The sequence below is a fragment of the Ciconia boyciana genome, chromosome 12 (genome assembly GCF_034638445.1).
Source record: "Ciconia boyciana chromosome 12, ASM3463844v1, whole genome shotgun sequence".
Taxonomy (NCBI): Eukaryota; Metazoa; Chordata; class Aves; order Ciconiiformes; family Ciconiidae; genus Ciconia; species Ciconia boyciana.
Genome location: NC_132945.1, coordinates 18,157,661 through 18,179,266, shown reverse-complemented (window position 1 = coordinate 18,179,266; position 21,606 = coordinate 18,157,661). Strand labels below are relative to the sequence as shown.

The following is a 21,606-nucleotide window of genomic DNA, read 5'->3' as shown; positions in this document are numbered from 1 at the left end:
AAACTCAAAACCTCATTAACTAAAACTCAACAACAAATTAATACATAATAACCAATTTAAAAATCGGTGAACTGTTTAGTCAAAGACAAAACGTAACAGGAAGTAAGAGATTAGACCTTCTTCTATAGACTTTCTCTCTCTGAATTTACAGTCAGCTTTTAATGTGTTACAAGTTACAATTCAAACTTGCTTACAGAGTAATAGAATTTTGTTCTCCAAATTCTGCGAACTATATATTCCCAGAGACTACAAATTACTGTCAGACTGATTTTTTTATATTAATTTAGGAAATTTCTCTTTCAACTCTCTGCTAAAAGTTTAAGACCAATATGCCCTATCCACCACTTCGTTTTCCTTAGGGCTCTGTAAGGGTCTCCAAGATGCAACACACCGCCACCAAAAAGTATCCAGGCCAGTCCTGGTGCAGAAAACAAGAGCTGTTTTACCACAGTACCCTACCTATACTAAGATGGCCCTGATCTCAGTATTTCTTCCTATTAGTCCACACTGTTTCCAGCATGCAATTTCCTGTAGAGACCTGTTCTTGCAAATTTTCATGTTTAACTCCCCTAGGAAAATGTGGAACAACATCATCTTGAAGCTTAAGTCAGAACTGCTGAAGCCTCTCTTTAAAAGGATGCTTAACATGAAAACATATCCAATCCAATTTGCAGACACACACATTTATAAAATTCATGCATATTACTGTTGTAAACTACCTGAAGAATATTTTACAATCTCTTCAAAAGAAAAACAAGCAGTAGAAAACCTGCGTAATACAAGCTAAAACGTACAACTATGTAACTTTCTGTGAAAACTGCCACTCAAAAGGGGTATTTTTATGAATTATAAATCTGTTTGTTTTAAATCCATATGCTGATTTTTCAGACGCTGCTGCAGCAAAATAGTTCCATACAACACACTAGTCATTTACAGCTGATCAACAGCATAGACAAAAACCAACATAATAGTAATTTTCAAAGTAGAGCATGGGATCCTAGTAAAAACGTACATAGCTACTTTGGTTTTGGTGTTGTGAGAACCTTACTGTAATCAAAATACTAACAGCTTAATGAATTTGTCATACCAGTTATATTTAATAAGTATCAGTTAACTGAAAACTACCATTTATAATGCCAGAACACAGATAGGGAAAACGTTAATAACTTTTTAGTACAGGTATACAGCAAGTAATTAAAATAATTTTCAACTTAAGACTACGTTTTAAGATGAATAACAGACAGTTCTTAAGAAGCAAGCTCAGAATGAACGTCATTCTCACAGCATTACTCGTTATAAATATGCTATGGCTCCCCAGACTAGAAAGAAATAAACCATAATATAGCAGAAAAAAAAACTAGCACAGAAAATCTAGACACCACACACAAAACAAACGAAATGCCATTCTCTCCAGCAGTCAGCATCCTACAATGCACGACCTCCTGAAGAGTACTACTATACTCTATTCATAACTTTTTTCTACACCCCACTAAACCAGAAGGGTAGAGTGACAAAAATGGTATGTTAATAAGATGATAAAGATTATTCTTAACTACACTAGTTACAGCATTTCATTCTTTTGACATCAAAAAAAGTAGGGGTCATAACTGGCTGTTACTGATTTATACTGACAGAAATCGAGCTCAAATGTTAAATAAAGATTAGTTAATATTTGCAGAAGACTGTGAACATACAAAATGCTATGTAAGTAGCAAGTATTAAGTCTTCCCACACACTCATTTTGGCATGCCTCCAAGCAGGGAAGTCCCACAGAAACATTTCAACAGCAGTAAGGAGAAACAGAGAGCTCAGGCAATTGCAGCTATATTCACAACAGTCCTTCTAAGAAGCACCTGTAAAACTGGGGAGAACCAATGCCCACTAGCCATGCTCACTGCCTCCTACAATTCAACACCAAAAAAGTAACTACTGTTTCAACATGCCTCATATAAATGGATACTGAACAACCCAAATCTCTATAATCCTCTGTACAACCTAAAATGATCTACGAAACTCCAGAAGTTTTGTACATGTGCCTCTCCCGTTGTCTAGTATTTCTGACCAGACTACAACTTCACAAAGCAAAATCACAGCCTACAGTGTAGCTGTCAGTTTGATTATTCACATAGAAGCTTATTTTCAACAAATCATAGCTTCTGCCTAGAGCAGACCAGTTTCCTGGTTTAGAATCTAAATTCTAAAATGGTGAAGAATTAAGCAATGCATCACCATGCAGTAGTTTCTGATTAAATCAACAGTAAAGCTCCTCCTGAACAGCTAAAGAAGAAAGCTGGCATCATGTTAGCTAGTTGGAAAAAAAAAAAAAAAAAAAGAGAGGATTCCACGTTGTAAAAAACACTCTACAAGTTTCCTTCCCAAAGCGGAAGAAAACAAAATGCTCTGAACTGAGCCTAAAGTGAGGTAGAGAGGAGAGGCAGGCAATGTGTTCAGGCATTATTTGGTCTATTTCTCAATATCTCTGAAAGACAATATTAATATTTTATGATATTTAAAAAGGGCATGTCTGGTTTAATTATCAGGTACTCCCGGAGATGAGACCTGTAGCCTCAGCATGCCCTCAAAAACTCAGAAGCTAGGAGGGAGATGAGTTGGGAGGGATGGGAATTAAGATCATTGCACTGGATGGTCCACATTCTGTGAAAAGACCGAAGACAGACCTCACGTATAGAACTGGCACTGCAGCTTCCATAAACCACGGAAAACTTGAGAGTGCAAAGGCTCATAATAAGCTCTAACCACAACAGGCTGGTAAGCATCCAACTGAAGGAGGAGGTCTAGCAGGGTTTTGACAACAGCATCTGATTAACCATGCTAAGGCTGGAAGAAAATCTTGATGGGAGGAAACTCTTCTATAACCATTCCTAAATCTTCTCTTACCCCTTCCATCTCATCCCAAGTAACACCTGCACAACTTCTAACCAGCGTATAGACTGAATCCAAAGAAAAATCTACATGATCTTCCTGCCTGCATAAATTAATGCAAATCAACAGCAGTCCTGAATTTCCTTGCAGAGCTCTAACTGATCTATGACAGACTACGTAACATTCGGAAAATGAAAAGATAAAATGGAGATCACTACAGAGATTAGAGGATTACTTTTGGAACTGGCATATCGCCCAAGTGGTTTTTAAGAGTCAGATCAGGTAGAAAAGTAGCAGACGACAGCAGGAGTAAAGTTTTATTTTCCTGGTCCTACAGTTACGGAAAACATTACCACTACTGTTGGAACAGGCAACTGATACGACACAAACTACTGAAAGGGGCAGTCCCCCTCAATTCTACATTCTCACTGGCCAAAAGCTCCTGTATCCTTTTCCACGCAGAAGCAGCATGCATTTGCCTCCACAGAGATTTAACCCACAGGAAACTAACAGTTCAGCTCCTTAAACCAGTTCACCTAAGGGGTTCAAATGGGCAGAAAACACAAGCACAAGGCAAATAACAGAAGTATGTGGTCAGGACACAGAGACAGGACCCCCCTATTCAGTGGCTGCTAGCCACTGAACTGGCCTAGTTACATGGTGAAGGCACATCTTCAATAGCTTGAAGAGAAGTAGTATGGAAGGAAGAAGACTATGAAAGAGGGAGGAATCTCTGCATGTGGAATTATGTTCAAAAATTACTTCCACTTATATAACTGCCCAATTCTGTTCTTTCACATCAGTTAAGTAACTAGTCTCTCCATCAACTACCCTCATAGTAGAAAACAACTTGCCATTTTCAACGGGTTGCCAGCTTGATTTCTCTCCTCCAGATCCCCCCCACAAAAGGCTTTAATGATTAATTTTTCAATTCCTAACTTTATCAAACATTTAAGACAAACATTTGTACCTTCCACATCTGACAGGACAACATATTCCAAGATTAAGATTTTACATAAAAGCAGTTATTTATACTTTATGTAGCTAATAACTCCATGCCAACATATTCCACAACAGAAACAAAAAAGTGAAGGTGATGCAACTGGACACTAGAACCATTTGAAAAGTATGTTCTGTAAGCATCAACATATTCTTACACTTTTCCATCTTTCTTATCTTCCTTGGTATACTTTCCTTCATCCTGGTAATCATACTTCATCTTCTAGGATGCTTAATTCCTTATATACTGTCAAGGAGTCCTTACTATAAAGCAACTAAAGAACTTCAGTAAATTTCTCAAATCCCCAAGCTACCAAGAACATGGACTCAATCTTGTATCCAAAAGAACTGTTAGAATTTTCCCATGCTTCTCTTCACTGGAGATAGGGGAAGACTAAGCCCATTTGTAGGATTATGCAAGAATGCATAAGTCCTCCCTGTACACAAAACTTCCCTAACCAGTTCTGAATGCAAGGTATGCTTCACATAGTTTATACCCCTTTGGCACAAAAAGGAAAAAACTTGGTAATTCAGTTTTACAGAGACTGTTATTGCATTGGGGGTGAATATGAAGAATCTTAATGCCTGACTTACTGTATTTTCTTCTACCGAACTGAAAGTTTCTAAAAATGTTTTTGACATTTTTATATCATACTGATGTATACAACCTGTGTCTTGCCACCTTTGAAAATGTTTGCTTAGCAGCAACTACTGCTCTGAGACACAAATATACTCTCTTCTAAGTACACAACTTTATTAACTTTCATAAAACCATTGCATTGCTGAATAGAAATTGAGCAGTATAACCAAAAAGACAATGCAATGCAGCAAGACAAATAAAATGCCTAAAGACTGATTTTTCTGATTATTTTTCAACTGTCAAGCCACAGGTCGTCTGGTTTACAAAATCTGTTCTATTTCACAGTAGAGTAGTAATATAGCATACACACATTGCTACATCAGCAGAACTTTTAAATTCATAAACATTTAAAAATTAAACAAATACCAATATAAGTGTGTCAGTTTTGACAATACAGCTTATCGAATTAAGTCCAATGGAAGCCCAATTAATAAAACAAGATCAGCTTAAACATGGAATACTGAAGACACAAATGTAATCCAGCAGCACATGCAGAAAAATACCTTTTTTTTTTCCCATTATCATTGAAGTATTTGCCTTAATAAACCATTTCTATGTTTGGTAAATCAATATGCAAAAGCCAGTTTCACCTTTTTTTGGCCAATCGTTTATTAGGCAAATAATGAGAGACCTATACCACAGATACAAGAGAGATACTTGTGCAGCTTTCCTTTCTGGTTACCATAGTTTCAAATGAACAGTAGATTTCTAGAAATAATACTTATGAGAAGGAATAAAAATATCACTGCTTAAATATGAAAACTGCAAGAAGAATTGTTTTGATCGGTGTATGAATAACAGTTAAGTGAACAGGTAAATGCTTAGGAAAGGAAGTTTTATTTGCAAGACCTTGTCATAGACACAGTAGTGAAGCTTGAGTGTGGACAGCAGCAGCAGAATAAAGACAGTAAATGTGACCAGAGGGAAGAGGAAAGTAGGCACCAAAAAGTCATTCTCTAGCCATTCACCTCTCTCTCTCTCTCTTTTTTTCAATAATTCCTAATAAAAACCACAATCAGCTCTAAACCAGGTCATTAGCCTCCCAAGCCTCCGTCATCAAGGAATACTTTCCAAACATATACGGGGAGGTGGAAGGGCATGAATCTTCATAGGAATTTAAGATTACTTTAAGGCATGACATAAAAAAAGACCTTCCAATAAGAATAGAGTAACAGGTTGCCAGAGAGATTGTGGAAACTCCATCCTCTGAGATATTCGAAACTTGACTGGACAAATTCTTGAGCAACCTGGTGTAACTGGACAAGCTTTAAGCAGGAGGTTGGAGTAGACCTCCAGAGGGTCTTTCCCTCCTATACGATTCTGTGACCTAGAACACAATTTTTTCATTGTGGCATCACTTCTAGGAAGCAACTGCCCCTCCACAATACAAAGCTTTATTTTATGTGGAGTTAAAAGGAAGTATTTTGGATATAGTTTTCAAACAGGTACATAAAACAATGATAAAAGTAAAACAGTATATGGCAGCACACCAACCTGGAACTTTCCTGTAAGAATATAGTTCCCATCCCAAAGTAGTACAAAATAACAAAATTTTTAAAATACTTCTATCACATCACAAATTATTTAAAATTACAAAATTTTAAAATTTATTAAAATTCTTTTAATAAAAATATTAAAACATTATTAAAAATAAATTATGAATATCACAGTCTTCCCTTTTCAACTATACTTAAATTGTATTCTTTACCCTAAATCAAGATACAATAGTCCGTATCAATTCTACTTCCTATTTGTCTGCCACCAGCATAGCACTGCCATATGTAGACTGCAGCCACTGGTCATTCTCATTTTGACAAAAAAAATCTTTATCAAGTTTCCCCAGTTTTCTCCCCTGGAAAAAGCATCATAATTAACCAGTTCTCTGTTTCTAAGAGGATCAGAAGTGAAATGAAAAATATTGCCAGTGGTCAGGATGTACCGTCTTATTACTCAAATTAAATTAGTTGGCCGCTATATCCATAACTATAAAAAATATCTTATGCCAAGACCCGTGTCATATAAAATCACCTTCAAATTAAAAACTAGACACCTCAAATGCATGCTACAGGAATTACAAAACTGTATTCCTAATGTTTACTACTTCTATTGGGTTTTTAGTAACTTCAGTTATCTATATATTCAATTGCCCAGAATAAGATAAGTAACATATATAAAAAAAATACAGATCTTCAATATTCACATCCCTACTCCATACAAACTCTCCTCATACTGAACACTGCCTGCTGGAAGATTACACTCTGATAAATAAAATCAGCCAATTATATTACTTGCATATTATCTGCTTACTAAGACTTGATATGGTCCAAATTTCCAGAGTTGATCCTTCTTAAGGGATGAACTGGGAGTTTTACCTAAAGCAATAATAGGTAATTGCATGAAAGACAGAAAAGTCTTATCCTGAACAGCTTATTTTTATTTGTAAACAAAGTAAAAGTCCATCTTTTTTTCCCAGACGAGATGCTGCAAGGAAGATATTATTTCATAAAACTTAGGCTGAAATCCTATGTTAAGTAAAGAAATGCAATTTCACCCATAACCAAGAACTGCAACATTACCTCCAAATAAAAAATATTCATCTCTTTCTAGGCAGATCACATGTATTAAGCAATAGGAAAATAACTGCATTAAGTCCTCTTTGCTATGCGACTGCATGTACTACATCACCACATCTTCCCAGGAAGCATCAAATTGACAAGTGTGTACACTAAATGATGCCTGTCACTCAGTGGGAGTGAGGTTCTACTGGGGAAGGGAGAAACTCGGCAGAAGCCTGCAGGTAAGGTTAGCTGTCCTGCAGATCACCCAAAGCTCACTCACTGGCCAGAAGTTGAGCAGCATTTCACCAAACCTTGGCAGCAATTGAAGCCAATTTTGGAATGCAATCCCAACTAAATAAAACATGCATTCCTAAGGTTTGTTGTTTCTTTTTTAAGTGGTCAGTAATTTCGGTGATGTTTTGTGCTTACTGAAATGTCAGTATATTTGATTTCATTATTTTGCTAATATAAAACCCTGAAATTCAGACTCCAGCTATAATTCTCATCAATCTAGACCATTGCAGACATACATACTACACGGCAACACGCACCATTTGAGACCTTTTTCAAAATATAAGCAAAAGTCATTGGCTTGCCCTATCAACTCTATAACAATGGGAACAGATGCAAAAATACTTTCCTCTCTAGGAGCCACACAGAAGCACTAACAAAAAACTGCTGCAGAAAACAAATATTTTTCCATTGACTTCTAGTTCCACTCTAGTTCCATGATACTCCCTTGCTCTAATCCAATGACTAACCTTTACTGAAATAAAAGCATAGAAAAGTAAAATGCATAAAAGGTTGTGTAAGGGCAGGACTAATAAGCCATCAGATTCAGAGCCATAAGAAAATAAAACATTCATCTACCTAAAAAAAAAAAAAAAAACACCCAAAAAAAACCAAAAAACCCACCAACCAACACTCTCATCTCTACATACTCATTTTTGAGTAGCTATTGTGACTGACTTCGCAATCACAGATCACAACATACCCTCCAATATATGCCAATCTTCTTACATCTACTTACTCTTCTCATTATATTCTTTTACAAAAATAAGCCCTCCAGAAGGGGAAGTTATAGCTAGTTACACAATTAAAAAAGTGTACAGAATAGACAATAATAAAGTACATACCTGGACATAAAAGTGTGTACCTGTAGCCAGTAAAGGCTAGAAAAAGCTAACCGTTACATGAAAGCCAAGGGGGTACCTTGGGGGATCAATTTTTCCCACATCTCTATCTCCAAAATTGGGTGCCAGATCTCTCCTCAGATATGACCAGTTGAGGGAAAATGTTTGTGAGGTGAAAGAAAAGAATCGTCTCACTTTACCTTCTTCTCTACCCAAGATCTCACAGATCTGAGATTTTCTTAATAGTGCAACGCTTGGAGATACAGAGACACTAAAAAGGGATAGTATATACTGTGAAATACTGCAGTGGCATAACCCATCACATTTAGGACTCTGGTCTAGTCTTAGTGATCCCGGCCATCAAACTGAGAGGACCAAGAAAAGAGAACACAGTTTTTGTGTTGATACCTGAACAGTGAAACATCATCTTCAAGACAGAAGCCAGTCAGACAACAGCCCCTCAAGCTTCCCAACTTGAACAAGTCCGCATTAGCCCTACATTTGTCTGTGGTGATCTAAATGAGGGCCACCTTCAGAAGTTTCCCTTACTTTGTATTTACTCTCAAAAAAACCCCATATCCAACTTCATCAGATAATTATGAACTGCAACATGAGAAAACGTAACGAAAATAAATTCTAATTAAAACAACAGACAATTAAAAGTACATTTTTAATCTCCAACTCTCAAAACAGAAGTTTTCACTGTACCACTCATAAGTAAACATCTGACCCTGTTAAAAGTCATATCGGATTTCAAGGCTTACCCTTAAACCACAAAGATACACAACTTTTTGAAAGCAGATTTTTTTTTTCTAATATAAAAAGCCAACTGAAGTCACTGGACTAATCTTCAACCATGAAATCTGTTCACAGAATGGTGGAAGAGTTTAACTGGTTTACTCCAGAAAGCAGTCTTTTAGAAAAAACAAATGCTAGAGCAAGAGCACCAGTTATGCCAATGTAATACTGCAAAGGCTACCTAAAGGTTCTCCCTCCCAAATTTCCTTTACCAGAACAAAACTCCAAGTCTTCCTACCTTCACAGACTGCCCTCCAAGCGCAGCTTTCCCACGAGGACCCTTCCACGACCTCGGCAGCGCCCTCTGGGGTGCAGGGGCGGCCGATGCGACAGGGCGAACCAGGGCCATGTTCAACCACGACCAACCCACCCACCCAGCCGAGCCAGGTCTGGCTCCAGAAGGAGCCCAAACCTGAACAGACCGCGGCAAGTAACTCGACACACTACAGACTCCTTCCTGGCGGGAAGGACTCTAATCTCTTAACCAGGAGGTTTAATCTGCCCATAGGCCCATTTAGGTCCACCTCTGTCCACGGCCAAGAGGACAGAAGGGTCAGGAGGCAGGAGGAGGACCAGAGCAGATCAAACCGCAGGACTGCCAGGGTCACTGACAGAAGAGCTATGGGACCATGAATAATTGCCATTTTTACCTACCCTTTGACTTTAAAAGTGGAGGTGATCTAAAGGGTTGGATGGCGTTGAATCTAAACCAATGCAGTAAGCCTATACATCACCATTTAAGTTTTTGTGATGCATACGGAAAAGAGCTCTTTCCATTCCTCCATGGATTTGTTGTGTATAAGCTTCGTATTTTCCAACCTAAAACTCCATTTCCCTGCTCACCCCAGTTTCCCAAGGACTAAGTTATCACTTCATTCTCTCTTCTTGTCAATGATCCTCATACACAGAAGCTGAAGTTTTCAGAATGTGAGTGTTTTAAGTGATACTGAGAAAGCGAGCAGAGCTTATTTAAGAATATTAAACTGGTATGTTGATGGTTGCTATCAATCACTTCTTTCCATTACAAGACAATTCCTGAAGCAGATGAAGCTCTTGGAAATTCTAGCATCTAGCTGACAGAGACACAATGTACAACACATTCCTTTTCCAGTGTGTTTTCTTAATTCCTCACCCCCACACAGACAAAAAAAAAAAAAAAAAAAAAAAAAACACAAACAACAAAACCCAAACCCACCACCAAAAACCAACAGTACCATTCTGGAAATTCACACCTACAATATTCTCCTAAGTTTTCAAACTAATCAGAGAAGAACTGGTCACACTGTAGGCAGACATCACACTGAGTTCAAAATCTCATCTCATTTGAGAAAACACAGCATTCCAGTAACACAACCAAGAAGCATAAGTAACCAGCAGAAATATTTGCTTACTTTTGGGGATTCATCTAGCGAAAATAAGCAACCAAAGTGTTTAAGGTTTCTGTAAAACATACAACCTGTTTATGCTGGCACGCAAATTCCAGAAAACCTAATCTCTCCTATAATATTTACCTGCAGGAAAACAACCGAGACAGTAACACCAGAAATGAAAATGACAAACGAGGACTCTCAAATCATTCTAAATTTGAACCGTAAGTGACAAAGAGCAATGTAATTTTAAAAAGTTCATAATGCTCCGATGTGCTAACATTATCTCATGATTTGACTAAGTCTAATCCAGTTGCTCCCACCAACAAGAGCACGCACTTTCAAGTGGTTTGTTGCCTGCAGCTATTTTCTACAGGAGACATGTAATGATAGCATGTAATATTCAAGAGAAGCCGTCTACATTACTTTTTTAAAAAATAATTCAGTTGCTCTTGATAAGTTATACTGAAACAAAACAAGACTAAAGAGAGCATTTAACTGACAATTGTATTTACACTCCCTCCAAGTGGAAATTATTTCATTCCGCACATCTATGCCTTTAAAGACTTTAACACATAAAGCTGGAATGTGATATATTTATGGAATTTGAGTTAGAGTAACAGCCAGCTAATTGAATACTCCCATTTTAGAACTGGAATGCTCTTCAAGTGCATTTTTAAACCAAGTATTTTAATAAGCTATGAACCTACCCATTTTTTGTCATTTCACAGAATCCATTTTTTAAAAATATATTAAAATATCACAGCATCTCTAATTTGAACCAACTTAAACCAATAATTTCAGCTTTTGGTTGCAAAACATCAAGAATTCATGTCTAAAAGAAAAGATCCGTACATAAATTTTAACTAGTCTTCCTAAATACAAGCTTAACAAACCCTTACCTTGCTTATTGACTTTACGCAGTATTATCTTCCCGAAACTGTAAATGGATGAAAAAGCTCCAAAAACATAACTCTGGCCCAAGTACATAACTTGGGAGATAGCTGAGCGCTAGGAAGTTCCACAGGAAAGTTAATGAGTCTCTCCCATCCCCCAGTTCCATGTCTGGCTTTTTTTTGTTTGAATGTAAGCTTATACTACACCCAACATTAAGTTTACCACCGTTAACATAATACAAACAATAGCAACAGAAATTCAGGGATTTCTCTCACAGGTTGCATAAAACCCACCTGTAGATGACACCATAAAACATCATTGGTTTTGCTAAGAAGGACCCACATGAGCCCCATTGGTTACGGAGCAAGATCTGTCTGTTAGCGATGGGAAGTAATTCATATTTTTCTCCTTTGTATAACTTTGAAGCTTTCTTAGTCTGTGTTTAATTAATCAGAACGGTATGGGGATTCCACCCCATTCAGCTCCAGGGCTGAAAGAAGCAAAAAGATGAAGGTTTATGCTAACAGCATGGCAGCTGCCTTCTCACACCTTGTTTCATTTCGTAATGAAACTGTTATCATGGTTATAAGAGAAAAGAAACCATGTTACCCAGCAAAGAGCCCCACAGAAGATCCGTGGCATTGTGATTTTGCGACTGAGCACCACCAAGATTTAACCGCAAAATTAAGAGTGGGGGATAATGAGCTAGTAATGCCAAGAAGACAGAGCTCAATGTCTGTCGATTGCACAATCACGCGTGGTATTTATTTACCTGCACATACCAACCAGCCTGCACATGGATATTTTGTAAGTCCTGGACAGTTCCACACCAGATAAACACTCCAGGAATAAGTACATTGATAAATAATGGATTTAGGGAAAAGAGAAGGGAAAGGGGGGAAAAAGTTGTTTCAAATGGCCAAGCATTATAAACGAGAAAGAAGTCATCAATTGCCAATCGCGACTGAATCGCCAAGAGTTAACAGCGAGACCCATGCTTGCAGAACACCTTACTGCAGGAAATGCTAGCAACTCTAGTTTCTGGTCATTTAGAACAGGACCGAACGCAACTCCCAGGCAGCATAAAAACGCTCGTACAACGGCTTCGAGGGAAGCGATCCAAAAGGCGTTTTCCTCCCCTTCCGTTTCAGCAAAACCCAACAGAACCGGGAAGACGTGGAAGCGCCTTCCACGGGGTGACCTCCGCGCCGCCGCCAGCTTTCCGAAGCAGCGGCGCCCGAACGCACCTCGGGCAGCGCCAGCCGCGAGGGCGCCGCTTCTCTCGGGGCAAACGACATCCCCGCCGAGAGCGCGGCGACGGGGCCCGCCGGAGGCGCCCGGCCGGGCTGCCCGCCGCGGGGCGCGGGAGGAAGCCGCCGCCTCCCTCCCGGGCGCTGGCCAATGGGCGGCAGGCGGAGGCAGGCGGGCGCGGCGGCAGCGGCCCAGGCCCCGGCGGGGCCGCGCGTGACGCACTTCGGTAACCCGACTCCCCGCCCCCGGCACGGACCGCCGCGCTGCCATGGCCCCTCCTCGCCCCGCCGAGGGGCACGGCAGCGGGGCGCAGCGCGGCCTCGGCCGCCCCGGGTTACCTCCGGGCACTCCTGCTGCGGCCGGCCGGGACGCACGCTCCTGCCGGGGGAGGAGAGGGAAAGCGCGGGGTCACCCCGGCGATAAGGCGCCTAATGAGACCGGACACGCCAGGGTGTGGCTGCGGGGAGCACACGGGAAGCGCGGGCGGGGGGAGGCGGGGGGCAGCAGTGTTACCCGGGCTGCCAAAAAGTAATTTAAAAAAAAAAAAAAAAACCAAACACCAAAAAAAACCAAAACACCACAGTAACTACAGCACCGGACTCGGCGGGTATTGAAACTTTGCGTTAACTCCGAACACCGCATCCCGTGGGAAGGCAACAACAGCAAGAGCCCAGCCGGGGCAGTACAAGAAATAAAAAGCAGCGAAAGAGGGAGCCGAGCGCCTTCGCTCCCCGTCCTCGGGGGTGAGAACAACAAAAAAATTGAGGTCGGTCGGTCCCGGATTTCCACGGGACAGACGGACTGTACAACGCTACCGGCGACAGAGGCAGGCATGGAGGCACAGCGGCGGGGAGAGGAGCGGTGCAGGCACCCAAAGCCAGCACACCCAGGCACCAGGGATGCGCTCAGGCAGGGAGAGAGGAATACCCCAAAAGCAGGGCCTCCCAGCCCAGCCATCTGCCGCCGCTCTCCTCTCCTCCTCCCCTGTCCCTCCAACTCCCTCACCACAGCAACAACTCTATATATGTTGGGTTTTTTTTTTAAATCCGTGTAGAGAAAATAAGCGCCCAGAAAAGAGAAACACCAGGAAAGCTCTCGCCTCCTACCTGGGCAGGGTTCAGCTCAGTTCAGTGCGTGCCGAGGAGGAGGGGGCAGAGGAGCACTATCTAAAACAAAAGTGGCGCCAAAACCCCCCAGTAAGAAGCATTCTTCTTCCTCCTCCTCCTCCTCCCTCCCCCCCCCCCGGGCCGGCGAGAGCCCAGCGGGGTTCCTGCAACACGCGGTTCCCGGCATCGGGCGTCCCCGGCACAAGTTGGCAAACACCCTTTCTTTATAAAAAAAAAAAAAATAAAGAAAGCCGAACGGAAACTGCCACAACTCTTCCTCTTCGCGGGCAGCCGCCGAAGAGCTCGCCCAAAGTCACTCGGAGGGGAAAACTCGCCCCACAAAGGCCTTCCCCGAGCTGGGCGCCGGGTCGGGGGGGGGGTGGGGGGGTGTGCCAGCTCTTTCGGAGAAGGCAGCGAAGGGAGATGGGGAGGGGGAAAGGCGCAGGTCAGTCCCCACGTCCTCACTTTGGGCCGAGGGAACTCGCTCTCCCCAGCCCTCCAGCCCAGTCACTCGGGAAGAGGCGGCCGGAGTTGCCCCGGCTCGGCCGAGCCGGGAAAGAGAGACGGAGGAGAGAAACCCCGATCCCTCGGCACTTCCCTCCGCGGGGAAGCTGCCAGGAGCGGGCTGGCAGGAAGAGCTCAGCTGCTGGGCGGCGGGAAGGAGGGGGAGCGCTGTCAGGGGTGGGAGTCCCTTCTCCCCGGCCTCCTCCGACACTCCACCCCGGGGCACCGGCAGCCGCCCCACCATTTTCTCCTGCGCGCCGCGCGGCCCAGCGCTCTCCCCCCCCCGAGCGCGGCCCGCTCCGTCCGCAGCGGCTCCGACCCCCCTTCCCCTCCCTCCCCACCCCCCGGGCGGCCCAGCTCGGCTTGCCCACACACACACCCCCCCCACACACAATGCCCGAGTCCTCCATCTTGCCAGCAGCCCCTGCTCGGCTCGGGAGAAGGGGGGAGGAGGAGGAGGAGAAGGTGGTTCTCCATTTTAGCTCGCCGAGCGCTGGGCCCAGCCTGCCCGCGGCCGGCTCTAGGGAGAAGGAACGGGGCTCCGAGCGGGCAGCGGGGGCCGCTTTCGGCGCCCTCTCGCTCTCTCACTCGCGCTCCCGCCCGCGTCCCCCCTCCCCACCGAGGCGCGCTGGGAAGGGGGGGTGGGGAAGCGGGGGGCTGGAGTGTTTTCGCGGCTCGGCCCCGCCGTCCTCCATCTTGGCTGCGCGGAGTCCCTGTGGCCCGCCGGCCTAGCGCCCCGCGCCGTCCCCGCAGGCCCGGGGACGGCGGGCCCCGTCCCGGCCTCTCTCCGCAGCCACGCACCGCGATCCCGAGTCCCCCCTCCAAACTTCCAGAAGCTTCGCCGCCATTTTCTAACTTACCTTGCCCAGTGTCGGCGTAGGCAGCGAGGAGGCCCAGGCTCGTAGCTCCGCTCCTATATCCCCGGCCCGGCTGCCGGTTGCGCGCCCGGCCCGGCCCGGCCCGGAGACTTGGCCGCGGAGGGGGGCTCTGGGGAGGGCGCGGGGCGCGGGCAGGTTATTTAATTTGGCGGCGGCGCTGGGGATTGTTTGGGGTGTTCGCTGCTCGGCGGCTCGCGAGCGAATGGAGGGCGCAGGCGCCACCTGGCGGCCACCGAGCGAGGCCCGCTCTCCTGGGCGTGGGGCGACACCTGCCGGTCGGCCGCGGCAGGGCCGCGCCGAGCGGGGTAAACAAGGTGCCGCGCATGCGTGCGCTGCCCGGCCGCTCCGCCGCCCCCGCCGGCTCGCGAGCGCGGGGCTCGGCGGCGGCGCGGGGGGACGCGGGGCCCGGCGGAGGCAGCGGGACGGGACGGGACGGGACGGGACGGGACGGGACCGCCTGGGGCTGAGTGGGGCCGGGCCGCCGCCAGGCTTGGCGGGGCGAGGCGGCGGCCTCCCAGGCGGTGTGGGCCCGGGCTCCTGCGTGCGCGGCCGGCGGAAGAGGCCCAGCTGCTGGCTTCGCTCTCGGGGCAGGATCGGGTAACCGAAACACGAGGACAGCCTAAAAAGGAGAGCTTCGGCACGGCGCTGCCCCGGCCCGAGGGGAGCCGGAGGGACGCGCCCGGCCTCGCGCAGCACACGCAGACGCGGGGCCTGCTGCCCTTCCCCGTTGCAACACAGAAGTAATTAGAAAATAATGGTGCAGCTGAGGCAAAGTTCAGTCTTTCTAGAAATAATCCACTGCCCACTCGCAGTTTGTCCTCGCTAACCGGGGCCGTGAGCTGCGGCAGGAGCTGGCTGCAGCAGAGGCGGGCGGGCTGCGCCGCGGGGCTGCCGGCTCCTGGGCCAAGCTCCGCGCCAGCGCCCGGCCGCCGCCGCTGCCTTTGCAGAGCCAGGCACAGCGGATCTGCCGTATCTTCATTCATTTGGCGTTCAGGAAGCGAAGTTGTGTGCAAGGGAGCCTGTGGTTTTTGAAGATAAATTTACAGTTGCCCACATGGATGCAGGGAGAGAGAACTTCAGAACTCCAAGCCTGCGTGGCGGTGCAAACAGAAGCAATGTTCGCTGGCGTGGGTCGTATTTCTTGCGGCTAGGAGCGTTCTCCTGAAACGTTTTCCGCTTCTGCCCATCACCAAGTGCGTTCCCAGTTTAAATTGGCATTTGCTCCTAGGCTCCGAGTGCGATTCCTTTCTTCTCCCTGCATGAAGAGTCATATGAACCTGAAATGATCGCATATAAGCAGTATAGAACACCTAAAGTAACCAGATATAAAATTTGGGATGCTTATTTTTCTAAACACGCAATTCAGTAGTTCCTTCCACTTTTTTTTTTCTCTGTATTGTGTAATGCTAAGCACATTACTCATACTCAGTAGTTGCACATAAGCTTATAGTTAGATTAGTCAGCACAAGAATAGTTTTGTCCTGGTAATTAGTCTCCACTCATCCTCTTGTGTTTATCTACTTTTAATTTTGGGGAGAGGGTTAGCATAACTAAGCAGGCACTAAGCTGAGTTACTCTGCTCGCCTGCCTAACAAAGGCAGGACACTTAAGAGAAGAGTATCCATCAGTTCCCGTCTTTTCAAAACTAAGATGAGGCCTCTCAGAGCAAATGACACTTACAATGGAAACCGTGATCAGATAAGGAGCGTTTAAAATAAAAAAACTAGTGTGGTATGAGTTGATGTCACCTAGCAATTCTAGATATAATCTGTCAGTTGGTACGTGAGACAGACTTACAAAAATAAATTATATTCTATAGCTTGAATTCACGTTCCACAATGTTTTTTCACCTCCTGTCAAGGTTGGGGAAAAAGTAAGAAAATTAGAAGAAAAATTCCCTTTTAGGGAACACTTTAAAATAGAATCCTGAACGCCTAGTCATAAAACCATGTTCAAGGTTTCAGTTACAGCTACAGATGCTGATCTTTAATGTGAATCTGTTAATGTCTGTGTGGAAGTTGTAGAAGAATTGTGAATAAAAGATAATCTGTTAAACAAAAAACCTCAGACTCCAGGTAAGTTTTAAACTTGCCCATTATATATATGGTTGTTAAATTACACACAGAAATAGATGGAAAGGAGCTGGATCCATTTGTGCCTTCCCCGTACAAAGTCAGCTTCTGACAGCTGCCAGATAGACGACTTTTCCATGAAAATAAAGTACACACTTCCAAAACTAACATTTTGCCTGCACACGGAATTCCAGTAATGTATCCTCTGCTTGAGATACAACAGGGCTACTCCTATTACAACTCAAATCCAAAACTTTTGTAAGATTATAGCAGTCTCCTGCGAGAGCTGGCAGAAGCACAAAACTGAGGCAGCCTCAGAGTCAGCTGTGCATAAAATCCACGTATTGGCACGTGCGTCAGATATTTGGTCTATTCCGAAAACACTGTAGTTCACGCTTGACCTCATAGCTGAGATTTTCTAGGTAAATGTGTTTAACAGAAGAAAACGTGACATAGTTTTTAGGGTGGGTTTTTCTGAAGGAATGAGTGTGCAAGTGCTGACAATACCATGGCAGAGAGTTCAGCCCATTTCCAAAGCTGACTCAGACCTTGGAAGCCCAGATTTGTAACACTTCTGGGTGTCCTGACTCACATGACAGAATTTGCTTTTTTAAACTTGTGACAACAAAACTTGGAAACACTCTGGAGACCAGACTCCAGGTGCAGTGGCATATTACAAACCGTTGGTCACAGAGCCTGCCTAAGAGGATTTTGCACTCTCCAGTTCATTTCCTCCCTCCCAGTTGTTCCATTCAGCTGTTTGCCTGGCTGCTGTCTAAGCAAAATTGTTGCCTCATCAGAGAAGGGGGGAGGGCCATTTGTTTTCCAAGGGACTGGTTTCAATTTTTCCCCCCCCCCAAACCAGACCATTTCTCAGATGCTATTTAGAGTACGACTACATAAGCAATTCAGTCAGCACAACTGAAGGTGCAGTGAGCTCCTATAGAGGCTGGGAATGTTTCAGCTCTGCGCCAGTGACAAGAAGATGGGAATTTCTTAAGCCAGCTGTGCCCTGGGAGGATTCCTAACACAGCACCACACTTGGATCATGCAAATAACCGCCATAAACCAGTTTATATAGCATGCATCTAAAGAGCAAACGCAACACTCTCTCAAACGGTGGGTAGGAATATAGGGGGCAGAAAAGTGGACCAAGTTGTATTTGTTGTCTTTATGGGGGACAAAACTGGCTCCCTAAAGAGCCTAACTTCTGCATTTTCCCCATGAACCGATCAGGCTTCTGGGACTGAGCCTTCCAGTTGGTACAACAGGGAAGACGAGATGAAAAGCAGTTCCTCTGCTAGCACACCACTTCTTTCTAAGCTAACAATTCCAGAATGGGCTTCTACCATCTCTTCAGACTTTCTGAAGAAATCAAAGAACATCCTGAAGTTTCTGTATAGTTTTAGCACTCTAGCATCCTTTCCAATACAATGAAAAAAGGTAAAAGAAAAAAAAAAGTGTTATCCAAGCCTGATAAGGAAATAGAGATATTTTAAATTCTGACCTTCCTAGAGAGGATTTATATCTGATAGAAAATAAGTTCTGTGGAAAACTGTAGAAGAAAGTATTCTACAGGACTATATAATCTTTCTCATAAAAGCTACTCTTTAAGAGCTTCAAAGTCCACCATTTCTGATACTGAGCCCAATTCAGAGATGATTTAACAAAGACGTTGCAACAGGGACTTTTACTATGCTTGATCCAAAGAGAGCTCTTGATCAGTCACCCCGTTAAGAAACTGAGCAAGGAGAGGGTAGATTAATGGCCAGAATTAATGGCCAGAGGTTCACCACCAGAGAAGATCAGAATAAACTGAAGCTGCCAGATGGCTGATTCATTCTTCCAGGCAGGAGATTCATGCTCATGCTGCTTCCTTTTCTTTGAGGGCAGCGGAATAGGAACTCCCTCTGCAATTCCATTTCCTCTTTTCTATTTCAAAAAAAAAAACAACAAAAAAAAGCCACAATCCTTTACCATTCCTTTTACTTTTTAAAAGAATTTGCTTACAAGAATTGGAAAACAAACCAGAATTTGTATACTGGTTTCGTTCCAAGGTGAGGTGGTACCTTTGATGGCCTGTATTAAATAAGCCACAACCATATTTTTATCTTTACCCATTTTTAGTTGGGTACAGAGGGGCAAAAGAGTCTTCCCAGTCAGATTTTTTTTCCCAGATTCTGAAACTGGCTTAGTCACTCTAGGGAAATCTGCTCTAAATCCTTCTGGAGATGAGCTATTACATAAGAAACAAAAATAAAGACCAAAAAATGGGTTACTTTCCCATAATTTGCAGGAGAGAGATTGCACATCAGTAGCTCCTTAGGCCTTTCCCTGTTCTGTGAATAATTTCTTCCTTTTGTGGTTTACATAGGTCTCCCTTGTATGCCCCTATTTCTGGCCAGGTCTTTCCAGAACACCTAACTCAAGTCTGAAGTTTCTTTGATTCAGTAAGTTTCCGCCTACCACGCTCTCAGACCTGTAAAGGAGCAGAGAATCAGCATTTGTCCCATATCACTAAAAAGGAAGGAAGTTTTAACTCCCCTTCATTATCAGCTCTAGAAATTAGTAGAACCCCAGTAAGTCACAAATGCCTTCCTGCTAGTTGCATTATCAGCAGCTTTATTCAGTCGTCTGTGCCACTTGGTCCCCGAAGCCCCGCACTCATTCCCCTGTTTGAGCTGAGGTGCTCTTGCTATGTCTCATTCTTTGAGATAAAAATCCCTTAGCCATGTTTTAAAGTTCTCATCACCGAACTGTGTAAAGGCCACTCCAGTTATTGGTAGGAAATAATGAAAAGCCTTTCTCCCAGCTTCAGTCAAGAGGAGTTGCTTTCACTTGAGGCGTCACCTCACCTTATGTATGGGAAAGAGTAAGCGTTACCATTCAGGCCACCTCTCTTGGAGCCGGGACATGATCAGCTCCAGTTTCCATATGTAGGGAGGTTTGGGGAGACACGACCAAGACATTCTTGTGTCCTGTAGCTAAGTCCAGGCAGAGGGATCATGAATCAACGACCACTTTGAGTCAGGCACCATGACAGCATCAGTGAGAAAGGCTGTGGAAGAAGCACAGGAACCAGAGAAACATGTTTCAAATTGGGTAAGCTGGGTAAGTGGAAGGGTACGGTTAAAGGCAGGAAAAAACCAGACTGTATGACAGAAAAAGGGCTGGGGTGTGAAGCAGGTAAGAACTGAAATAAGGTCAAGCAGGCCAAACAGCAGGAACTAGCACTGAGCAGGGGAAGCAGCTTTAGCTAAGCGACAGTGAAAAAGCAAACAGTGAAACTACATCATATTCTTCACGTGCAGGGCAACTCACCCGTCAGGAACAGAAAGCAGTTCTCAGCTGCTCAGATTTCCTAGGGCCTCCAGCCCCCCTGGGACTGACATGGAGCCAGGGGGTTGCCCAAAGAGGGAGGAAGGAGGCTGGCTTGTGGTTAGATGAGGTTAGAGTGGAACTGGGACAGAAACATCGTTATTCAGCAAAACCTCTGCCCAAGATCATACAGCAAAACAATTATAAACGATAAAGTCAAATACATTTCTGTTTAAGCTTTGAAGAAGGTCTTCCATCAAATGAATGGGACAGCTCTCTTCTGTATTTGCAGGCAAACAGCAGGTTTAGATGATGACAGTAGATTGGTTTCTCTTGGTCTTTTCCCCACAAACTACCGAGGCTAGAACTTAGAGGGTTAAAGTGGGAGTATATGCAATGGGGGGTTGTTACTTGACAGGTTACATGACAGGTAAGGTCAAGGAACAGATTACTCTTTCAGATAATAAGCTTGCATGGTTTTCTGGGGCTGACCTACCACATTCCCAAGATCCTACATATATCCCTAACATGGTTTCCTTTGGTTTAGATTTCATCATCAACCAACTTCAAGATTTCTTTCAGACAGTGCTTCTCAGAAGTCCCCTCTCCTTCCAGTCGTCTCTGGAGCTCAAGGCCATTCTTGCTGCCTCGACTCTCTGACAGTGGGAGGCAGAAGCAAAGCAAAGTGTGGTCTTGTCATTAGCTGTGATTTAGAGTTTTTGTAAGTGGCATAATGCATAACAAGTAGCAAGGAATACAACAGTTTCTGCCATCTTGGTGGTTTGCACAGATGTTCAAAACCGTTAAGATAAAAATACTTCTTTTAGACTGTAACTTCCTTTAGCATGGTTGTAGAAGTCCTGCAAAGCAGCAGTGCCAGCAGCTGTGACCAGTGTTTCCCCTCCATGGCAAAGGGCACCATTTTTTTTACCCCATATTTTCCTTGGGGTTTTGTTTATCCAAGCCACTTACAACTGAATATATACTGTCTTCTTTCCTGTCCTAGGAAAAAGCAAGGTCTTTTGATAAGTTGGTCACAGAGCCATATTCTCTGAATTAATACTCGTAGTTTTACTGTGACGTTGGTATCAGTATTACTTAATAGGAATTCCTGGTTAAGAAAATGTAAGATAAAATCTGAATTTCAGCAAAGGTTCTTTATTATCACAGGTCATTTGCCTCCTCACAGAAAGCCACATTAT

At 44.1% G+C, this 21,606-nt stretch overlaps 1 protein-coding gene across 5 annotated transcripts in view; it reads right to left on the bottom strand.

The window, feature by feature from the left end:
• The window catches only part of STAG2 (STAG2 cohesin complex component), an 83,063-nt gene extending 67,831 nt beyond the window's left edge, over nt 1-15,232 (bottom strand). For 3 of the 5 annotated variants that reach the window (XM_072876763.1, XM_072876759.1, XM_072876764.1), the window contains exon 1: nt 14,997-15,231. The gene's annotated coding sequence lies outside the window, so the exon portion shown is untranslated. Of the gene's footprint in view, nt 1-13,632; nt 13,745-14,996 lie in introns of those variants that run through there. The other 2 variants (XM_072876761.1, XM_072876760.1) reach the window with 2 other exon arrangements.
• Nucleotides 15,233-21,606: the final 6,374 nt, after the last annotated feature.